The sequence below is a fragment of the Ochotona princeps genome, chromosome 20 (genome assembly GCF_030435755.1).
Source record: "Ochotona princeps isolate mOchPri1 chromosome 20, mOchPri1.hap1, whole genome shotgun sequence".
Classification (NCBI taxonomy): domain Eukaryota; kingdom Metazoa; phylum Chordata; class Mammalia; order Lagomorpha; family Ochotonidae; genus Ochotona; species Ochotona princeps.
This window is the reverse complement of record NC_080851.1, coordinates 5,822,286-5,833,615: the sequence shown is the minus strand read 5'-3', so window position 1 is coordinate 5,833,615 and position 11,330 is coordinate 5,822,286.

Below are 11,330 nucleotides of genomic sequence, written 5' to 3'. Positions count from 1 at the left end.
AAAAGGAGTTTAATAAATCTCTAAAAATGTATCCACGCTAAACAAGCCACAAAGGATACAGTGCAAGCAAGGAGAGAGCTGAGGACTGTACATAATGATTGGGTACTGGCTCCAAATGTCCAGCCTAGCTGGTGACCATGACCCAGTGGTAACCAACAGCCCATGATATTAAATAAAATGAGCATGGCTGGCACTGTCATTATACACCTGATGGCGTGCCACTTCTTACTCTTCCTAAAAGGTGAGGGACAAATTGTACTGAGATTGTTAGAACTGTACCTGTATTACCAGAAAATCCAGTGCGAACAGCACCTGATGTGACTACTCTGTCATCACGTTCTGGATCATGTAAAACCGAAAATCCCAAACATCACTGGCACAGCTTGCTCTGGGACACAAATATCTGTGTGTGTGTTCGACCTACCTAATAGCAAGTCTTATTCTCTATTCACCTTTCCTTTTGTCTTATTCTGGAATATTGTGGCACTGGAATTTTTGTAACAAGAACCTGTACCCAACAACAAAGAAACAAACACCACAGATGAACAACCAGTAAAATCGAGTGAGACATCATGGTAGACAAAGGTTTGCACATTTCAAAAAGTCAGTGTCAGAGGAAGCCACTAAAGAAATCTTTCCTTGGATAAAGCTGAGAAAATATTGATTCCATCATCTGAAGTTTCTGGTGATGGATAGAAACTTGAATTTGGAGGAGTGGTTAAAACTTATAAATTGGACCCATGGCTTGTGGCAGTCTAAGGTGGCAGAAGCTTTGCTGGTGTGAGGAAGGTATCCTGCATGAGGAAGTGGGGAACAAGGTTCATGTTGGCCACCAGTGCCACCAGATGAGTGGGTTGGCATCTGCGGGAAAGGAAAGGCTTGAGAATGGAACTCCAGGTACTGTTTCATGGCTAAAAATGTCTTGGTCTCAGATTTAAAATTGAATGAGGTGAGGGAGCCATGTATGAATTCAAACTTGAAATACAAGTTTTTATTAAAATTCATAGAATTATCAACTAATTTTAGTTTTTACTCTGTCCCTTGAAAAGTCAAAACTTGAGAGACTTTACAGTTTGTGTCGAGACTCTTGGTTTGTTCAGAGGCAGGCACAAAAGAGTTTGCTTTTTCGTTTTAAGGGAAATTATTCTTTTGTAACTTTTATACACTGTCTTGGTTAGATCCTGAGGATAAAAATCATGAAGTTCAAACGATGCTCTGAATTCTGCTCTGCCCAATTTAATCCTGCCTTCTGAATTCCAAGCAACTTCCCTCTTTTGTCTTAAAAATATTCACAATCATGGCATGGCTCCTTTACATATTTCAGTAATGCACTCTCTGTTTATGTCATTTCCCAAAAAGAGTTGTAAAAAAGAAAAAGCTAACTACTTCTTAAAAAAAAACACTTGCCTCTAAGAATACATTATAAATTTTTTACAAAATACACATGGTTTAGACATTTTCCAAATGGAATAAAATTAAGTTGCATGAGAAAATAATATATATCACTGGATGTGTGTGTGTGTATGTGCAGTGCTGAGGATGCTTGGTTGCTAGTCCATTCAAGATCAAAGTGAGTTTTGTGTGTTGAAGTCACAAGACTTTTCATTTATTATCCTTCAGGAAGGTTAGATGCAGATTAGATGATTATATTAATGGTAAGATATACAGTTTCTGAGATGAGGTTCAGCTAGTAGAGTTGTCTTAAATGGGCATGCTCTAGAGAACAATGAAGATTTTCTTAAGGGGTAAAATATGCAGCTTGACAGTTTAATCTGAATTTTTCAAGTGGGTATCTGAAACACATTGCGGTGACCTGAAACTAAAGCTGTAAGGACACTTTGAGCTCAAGGGGACAGTCTGCTAAATTTGGCAGGAGCTCAGTAGCCATTTCATTCATGCTTTTACCCATGTATGCATGCAATAGGCCGCCTGCATTTTACTCTGAGTCTGTCTTGGGCCATTTCCTGAGAAAGATGATTAGCATCCCAAGACGCCTGAGTCTGTCCTGACTCCAAGCAGGGATGTTGGAGAAGGCAGACATCTACATGCCAGGAATTCTTAGTTCCATTGCTTCCACACTGAATCATGGTGGCCTCATCTGAGAGACCTCAAGCTAAAAGATCATTGTCTCATGATATCCAAAGCATGCTTTTGAATGATTAAACAGCTTACATCCTCAGTAGGACAAAATTCTGTTACTTAGATGTGCAAAGTCCTGAAACTGATACAGTCAAGAATACGTGTGCAATAGCTTTGCCTAATATTTGCTTCAACTTGCAGCTTTCTTTATTCTTTCCTTTGTGCAGGTTATATATCTGTGCATCTATGTGTGTATCTTATTACCGTCTGTCTGTTTACAAAATTGATTTGCATTTCTTTGTGAGTGCATGTAATTTCTTTTAAAATAGTGCTTTAGTTGAATGTAGAACAAAACGCATCCGTCACTGCTCAATTAAAGACAGCCATTGACTAATATAAAGGAGATCTGGGGCTGAGAGTAGTTTCAGATGAAGCTTGATTTAAGGTCCAAGTTACATTTCTGTCATCTTTATTGTGCTAATTTTGAACAGGGTGTAATTTGGTTATAAGTTTGAGTTATCAAGGCCTTTTTGTGAATCGGAGAATGGACTAAACCTCAATGCCCTATGAAAGGAAATTAGGAGACAAGTGGTTCCTCAGTTATTAGTAAGGAAAAGGTGAATCTTAGACACTAGCAGTAAAATGATGCCTGATTTCTGTACTGTGTGGCAGCTTTCTCTAGATTTTCTACTTGTTTATCAGTGGAATAACAGCCATATTAACAGGGTAATGAGTGCCATCCTGAACATGATTGAATGCAGCTACCAGAGTGGTTTTTTTGGGTTGTTGATGTTGGTAGTGCTGGTAGTTCAGTCCACACACGTGTATGCACAGCTCATGAATGGAGATCATGGTTTCTACTATCCATCCTGTTTGACACTGGCCAGTCCTCTGTCAGCACACAGCTCATTTGGCACTGAAGGGAGTGTGAGATACTGATTTAGGTTACAGTGCCATATCTTCCTACTGGCTTATGTTCTAGAAAACTGTTAGCAATGTTCCCTGGTATTTTTTAGAATGAGGCAAAACACAGCATTACAACTAAAGAATCAAAGTCTTGTTCAGTCTAGTTACCTTCCAGTAGATGTCTCAGGCAGCTAATGGCTTTTCTATTAAGGGAAACATTTAAAATAAAACTTGATAATGTTTTCCTTTGAACTTGTCTGAGCACAAAAGTTAAGTAACTTTTTTTAAAAGATTCATTTATTTTTTATTGGAAAGGCAGATTTACAGAAAGAAGGAAACACAAAGATCTTTCAACTGCTGAGTTGCTCACAAAATGGCCACAACAGGTGGGATTGAGCCAATCCAAAGCCAGGAGGCAGGAGGTTGTTCTGAGTCTCCCATGTGGGCAAAGGGGCCCAAGGGCTTGGGTCTTCCTCATTCACTGTCCCAAGCCATAAGGATAGAGCTGGATGAGAAATAGAGCACCTGGGGCAGGAGCCAGCTCACATGGGATGCCGGCTGCAGCAGGTGGAGGATTAGCAAGTTGAGCCATCGCATTGGGCCCTAAAGAACATTTGTTTAAGATAGGATTCTTGTTGGTTCTGTCTATTGAAAGGTCAAACGTCAAGACACTTCATTTCAAGTGCATTTCAGAATCCTTTGAGAACAGAGATTTTTAATGCTGTCTGAAATTGACAAGCCCCAGTTTATTTCTTCTGTTGTGAAAATCATTGGAGTGTTTGCCAATCCTAAAGACATGACAAAGTCTATTAATATGACATGAGAAAAATACAGGATTCAAAAACTGTTTTTGTTTCAGTGAAAATATTTTTATTCTGTGGCTTAATGAACTATTTATTCAGTGCTTAAAGTGGCTGTTATTTTTATGGGCATTTGAGGAGTGAAGGTGCCTGTTTTCATGGCTATTTATATATAATTTCAGAAAGACATGCTATGCAGTCAGTGTAGTGAAGTTACAAGGGGTAACTAGGTAAGAAGCACTCAAATGAAATATGTATTCATAAAATGCTTCTCGTGGTATCTGACATCACAGCCAGAACTTAAATAATGAGAACTAGTCACCTATGTAGAGTCTGGGAATTAAATATCTAAATAAATGTTTATAATATTCATGATAAATAAGCATCATGCCCAGGGATTTGGGAATATAAAATTATTGCCCAACTTCTATTCATTCATTGACATTGTCCATATGAAAACAGTGTTAGGAAAAAGTAAATCTTTAAAAAAATTCCAACATTTAGGCTCTTTTAAATATAATGTTGCAATGAAATAATTGAAATACACAGTAATACGAAGCAATGCTATTTCCTCAGCTGTCATTGTGATGTGAATCTATTTTTCCAAATCCCGGTTTAGGTCTCTGATCAAACTAAAATTATGTGCAATAACCAGTATCTTCTGGGTTCTTAGAGATGCATGCTTGCCAAAAATTTTTGTGCCAGTTTGACATTTTATTGCTTCGAATGTTCTGAAAGTTCCTTTGCTGTCAAAAGCTTGCTACCTCGAGATACGCAATTTAGACTGCTTTTTAGGAGAGACTTCTCTAAAACTTATTCTGTCGGAATGATTGCCATTGAACCTGACTGCATGTAATGGGAGTGATAGCTTCCCTAATAAATTCAATCTTGAGCAGAGATACGCTAATTCAAAGGTCAAAGAATCCTCAGAAACTTACTCAAACTGAATTTTTGAAAAATTAAATCACCATTTTGGCTTTTGCCCTTGTGATACTAAGAAATCAAGGACTTGGTTATCTTTCTTGATATCCTAAAACTTTCAATAACTTGAAATATAAAGCTGGAAGAAAATCAGAAAAGTAACAAATAGCAAGTACTTGAAATCATAAAATGACCAGGAAAATCATTTTTTTGAAAACAATACTTTCTCTTGAAAGAGTGTAGTTATATAAACGCTCAAAAAGTTTTGTCATCTACTTTCAGTTTAATATAAATGTAAATTTCAAAGTTCATTGAGTTTCCCTCACATTAGCACTTGGCTAGATTTTCATTTATTCAGTTGTCAAAAATATCCTAATTAGCCCCCATTTTAAAGAGTAAAACACCGAGGTGCAAAATCTGTTCAAGTCAGTATGGCAGATACATCATCTCTAAATCCAAGCAAAGGTAGCTAGATTGCACTGGCAGAAGAAACTGCCAAAATCATACGAACTGGTGTACCCAAAGCGGCTGTGACTCCTTGGTATTGGCCCAGTGATGGCAATTTTGGACATGGGACTCCCCCCAATCCCCGCCACATCCTTGGTTCTAAACCACCACATAAATGTATAAATGTCAGATCCATTTTGGCTATAGTATTACTTAACTCTGAAGTTTTCTTTGTTAATTTTTACTTGATTGGACAATGTATCTGACAAAAGTTGGGTGTTGCAATCCTTAACTATTACTGCAATTTGGTTTGTCTCTTCACATAGAACATATAATGTTTAACTTACTGGCAGCTGATAAAGCAAGTACTTGCAAAAAATAGTGGACGTGGAATTCAAATTTAAGGTTGAGTGCGAAAGTTGTTAATCTGTGTGTGTGATGAATTATCAAAAGCAGTTCATGGAAAAGTGCAAGTATTGTGAGATACCTATAGAGTGGATTATTGGTTGGAGTCATGCAGCTGCCTGTGTGGGGGCAGGAGGGGAAGCTAGCACTATGAGCTCTCCAGGCTGAGAATTGGCTGGTTGATTGTGGCCAAGAAAAGAACTAGGGCTTTGAACACATTAGTGGGTTTTGGCATCCCTTCCCCTCCCCCAGCCCTGCCGACTATCTCAAGAAGTGCCCTACCATGCTGCCTTGGGTGTCACCCTGTTCTCTGGCCGTTAGAACTCCCTTACCCTACCCAGCACACACCTTTGGAGCTCACATGTAATCATTAGGTACTTCACCAAACCCTACAGGCAAATTTGTAGAAATAAACCTTCAGTAAAAATTAAAAAGTGGGCAAAAGTTATAGTAACAAAAAACATGACAAATGAAGCAATGTCTCCTCAAAGGAACACAATAATCTATTAATACTTATCTGTGAAGGAGAGGTCGATGAAATGCCTGAAAATCAGAGATTGTAAGACTCCCCCAAAACACAGAGAAACCATTAAATAAGAAAATTCATATGTATTATGGATTGGATATCTAGAGAGAAATAGAGATGCTTTAAAATCTGTTAGAAGTGAAGTATTTCGCAAGTCAGATACAATGGAAAGCTTTAAACATATACTTTATGAGGCAGAATATGGCTTATCTAATAAAAAAGAAGACACACCAAATTGAAATATCTGACAAAAAATATCTGACAATGAGCTACCATCAGATGAGCAAATAGATGTCCTGCGAGGTGCTGAAGATTGGGCAGAAAAGAATAGATTAGTGAGTCTACTCAGTGAACTCTATACAGCAGAAAGGCTAAAAGATTTCACAATGTAGAAATATCGACATCCAAGTACAGGAAGCACATAGAGACCAGATACACATGATCAAAGGGACCTTCAGCATGGACACATAGCAGTAGTCGATCTTTCAAAAATAAAACAAAGAGAATACTTTAAAATTTTCAGGAAAAATTGCACATCATCTTTAAAGACAGTGTTTTCACACTGACTGCAGATTTCTCAACAGAAAGCCAAAAAGGTCCAGAGAAAGGAGGATGCAGTACAAGTCCAAAAACACAACAACAACAAAACTTGCAGGTCTTAGGCTGTGGCACAGTTAGCACAGTTACCACCTGTGACAATGACATCTCATATTGGTGCTAATTGGAATCCTAAGTGCTACATCTCCAAACCAGACACCTTGGGGTACAGGACGGAGCTCTGGCCTTCAGCATGACCCTGCTGGCTGTTGCAGGCATCTGGGAAAGGAAGCAGCAGGTGGCAGATTGACTCTGTCTTTGTGCATGTGTGTGTGTCTTTCCCTGTCTCAGCAATTATGGATTTCAAATAGATCCATCTTAAAAAAGGGCTGCAGACCCAGAATATTTAATACAGCAAAGCTCTCATTCATAAATAAAGGGTTTCCCGCCCAGCATGATAACCTAGTAGCTGAAGTCCTCACCTTGCAGGCGCTGGGATCCCATATGGGGGCTGATTCATGTCCTGGCAACCAGATTCTCATCCAGCTCCCTGCTTGTGGCCTGGGAAAGCAGTAGAGGATGAGCCGAAGCCTTGGGACCCTGCACTCGTGTGGGAGACCTGGAGAAAACTCCTGGCTTCTTATCCACTCAGCTCCAGCCACTGTGGCTATTTGGGGAGTGAACCAGCGGATTTCCATCTTCCTATCTGACTCTCCTCCTCTCTGTATATCTTACTTTCCAATAAAAATAAATGAATCTTTAAAAAAGTAAAGGCCTTCCAAGATAAGGAAAATTAGCAAATTGTTTCCACTTGCTCATCCTTAGCAATGATACTTAAGAATTTACTACACAGAGAAATATAAAAATCATCATCGTCATGAAAGAATGTAAAGACAGAAGACCTCTTGGCAGAGCAAAGGAGACTCGAAGAAATAGGGATGCTTCTAGAAGAATGTCAGGACCAAGTCTTTCATTATCTATTGCTTCAAATGTAAATGGACTAAATTCTGCAATTAAAACATGCAGACTGGCTAATGTGATACAGAACACAGGATGTGTCTATATGCTGGCTACCAGAAATAAACTTTACCAATAATGATATACACAGTGAAAATGAAAAAAAGGCATAAGATACTGCATGCAAATAGCAATCTAATTTGAGCAGGAGTAGCTGAACATATATCAGATAAAATAAATTCAGCAAAATGCAGAGTCAAACAAAAGAAGAATATTTGCAAACTGTGCATCTGATAAATGATGACTATTCAGAATACAGAAGAAGCTCAAGAAACTTATCCACATGCAAGTAAGTCTAATATTCCACCAGCTTTTTTCAAAGGATAAAATTGAAATGCTGTTAGACACATGAGAAATTGCTTAGAAAGATCAAATATAAACCATACCAAGGTGTCACTTACCCCTGTGAGAATTGCTCTCCATCCTAAAGTAACTGACGTAGATATCGAGGCAACAGTATCCTCATACCCTGTCAGTGGCATTCAAACAGGTATTTGCATTGTGAAAGACAGCATGGTGATTCTTCGTATGACCCAGCTACTACAAATAGATCTGGTATGCAATCCAGCTAGACTTACTCTGAAAGTAAATCTGAAATACTGAGTCAGCATATAAGGGCATATATGTACATCTGTTTGTAGTAGCTGAAATCACACTAGCAGCTCAGTGGGATCAGTGTAGATACCTGTCAACAGATGATGGAAGAGAATACATGGTCTGTTTGCACGATGGGGCCCACTGCAAGCTGAGCCGTTCAGGGAAGGGTTTTTAGGTGCTTCTTGGGGCTGCAGCAGATGAAAAAAGGCCTCCTGGATGATTCAAAAGATTGGGTCACTGAAGTTTGTTGAGGCAAATGACAGCTGCTTTACAGGACAGTGGCTGATGAGGTCATAAGATGGCCTCACAGAGCAAAGTCCGTGCTTAGGAAGAGCTCTATGTGAGCTGGTCTGCTTCTCCAGGACAGCAAAGTGGTCAAGTACCTGGCAGTTCTCCAAGCTGCACTGAGAATCTAAGGGCCACCATCCTCTCAGCAGTAACGCCGCAGGTGCCTGTGGCAGGAGATGAGTCTGCCGGGAGCCTCCTGCTTAGCCCCCCTTGCTGGGTGAAGTCCCTGCTGTTGCAAGGTTGCTCTTGAGCAATGAAATGGAGGACACTCTATGTTTGGATGCCCTTCTTACTGTATGTAAGGTCACCCTGTGTTCCTAGATAGTGTCTGCTGTGTCCCCACTGTCTGCACTCTCCTCTGACACTCTGCCTCAAATGCTCCAAGGAGGTAGTTTAAAAAAGAATGTTTAAAAAAGAATGAACCAGAGTTCACATGTTGTTTTATCCTCATGATAAGCCTGTTGGTAGGCTGGTTGTTTTTCATATTTCTTCAACACTTTTGCTACTTTGTGTTGTGTTTCATTCCCAGTAAAACACATTCAGACATTATCTTGCCAACCCTATCTTAAAAAAATAAAGCATAGCAACTTCTTTACCTACCTTTTGCACTACAGCTTGACAGAAAGTGTCAAGTCAGCAAGTGAAGTATGCATTCTAACACTCAGTAAACCTGAGGAACTGAAACTCTTGATCTGTTTTGATCATTTCTTGAGACATGCTGGCTAAGGCCAATCACAGAGTAACAATTATTTTTCTTGGGAATGGTTTTGAAAAATAAACCTTTCAGGCATTTGCAAATTACAAAAAGAACATTTTTAAGCAAAACGAAAAAAAAAATGCTCTTTTTGTTGTCTGTGAAGCCCTGCCTTTATTTCCAAGTGTTGTGTGGAAAAGGTGAAAACTTCCCTGACAACTGAAGGTTTCTTTTGATGACTAACAAGAGAATTTAATTTTTAGAGGATGAAGTCACCTGCTCTACATAACAACTGCATTGTGTTTACTTAAAATACATAGTATTTTCCATTACAATGTTAAAAACAAGTATTGTAAGACAATGGTACTCACCTGTTCATTTCTAAATGGAACATGTTCACTCCCAAAACAGATCCCTGATGTTTGGCTTGTGATGTTTATTTTGCTTTTGTGCAACTGATCAGTTGTGTTGTATGTTCACACAGTTCAAGGATTAAATGTCAGTGTTGAATTAGCCAGGTCCCTTACAGCAAGGCACAGAGGCAGCTTTTTTGTTAGTTTTATTTATTTTTATTGGATGGACAGATCCACAGAGAGGAATATCTTACCTCTGTTGGTTCACTCCCCAAGGGGCCAAAAAGGCTAGAGCTGAGCTGATCCTCCTCTGGGTCTACCATGTGGACGTAGGGTCCCAAGCCTTTGGGCTGTCCTTAACTGCTCTCACAGGCCAAAGGCAAGGAGGCAGAAGGGAAGTGGAGCGGCCGGGACTTGGACAGGTGCTCATATGGGATCCAGGCACATGCAAGACAAGGACTTTAGCCACTAGGTTTCTGTGCCAGACCCACAGAGGCAACTTTGATGGAAAATAGTCTAATAACACCAATGGACAGAAGTGCTTGTCCCTTCCAAACTATTTGTGGAGGGTCAAGGACCAAGAATCCAAAGTGGCCAAAGTTTTGCTTCACTTTCCGTACCTGGTCAACTCCTGTAAGTGCTCCAAAATTAACTGGAAAATTGTCGATGAAATTGAGAAATACACTTTCTAATGCAAATTCTGCAAAATTTGAATAAGGCAATTGTTGAGAAGAGGATTTGTTCAGTGGCAATGAGATTCAGGTCAAAAGAATTTCCTAGGATTACAAACGTTGACATCCACAAACAACCTAGCTGGTTTGCATAACCAGTCATGAACTTAGAAATGCGAGGAGCCATGGCTTTTTTTTTAATTATTTTTAACTCATTACCCTGGTTCCTGAGGCACAGAGCTGAGTGTGTGTTGGGCTGTGGAGGTTTTCTCAGAGCGAATGTGGGAATGCCCTCAACCCACATGCCCTGGATGTTTGCTTTGTGCATTTAGTTGCATATCAGAGCCTTCCCAGATTCTGCAAATCTGTAAAACAAGTGGCTAAAATTGAAGGTTTATTTTGATGATTAACAAAACGTGTTAATCACTTTGTGACTTTATGGGAGAACTGATTATCCTGTGTTCAATATTTAGGTAAAGCGTCTACTGTGCTGCAAAGTATGAAATCATAGGGTTCTTTTTCTGAGGACTTTGAGCAACTCGGGATTATTATGTAAGAAATGCACACAAATATTCACATACATTAACTTATGCATATGTGTACATATAGATCTTCATAAGCATTTATATACTTGCATGTACACATGTGTGTTTATGCTCATGTTTTATATATACAATGTTTTATATATACTGCATTTGTTTTAAGCATACATTAAATACAAAAGTTCCTACGTGCCTAATTCCCCTTTTTATAATAATAATTTCTAGTAAGGAGGCTACTCGGGTTATTTTTTGTGTATATGTGATTTTTGTTGTTTCCTGATAACTTACGCAGCGTGGCATCTCCAATCCAGCAAAAACAGTGTTTCTAAATGATTCCAGTGCAGGCTATGCTCCCATCATGAGAATTCTGTAAATTAACAGATTCATCTGAAGGTTGACAATGACCCCTTTTGGGGTGTGCTCTGTGGCTCAGTGGGTTAAGCAACTGCCTGCTGTGCAGCATACCATATGGGTGACATTGGAGTCCTGACTACTCCCATTCACCTGGGAGATCTGGTAACATTTCTGGCTTCTGGCTTCAGCTTGG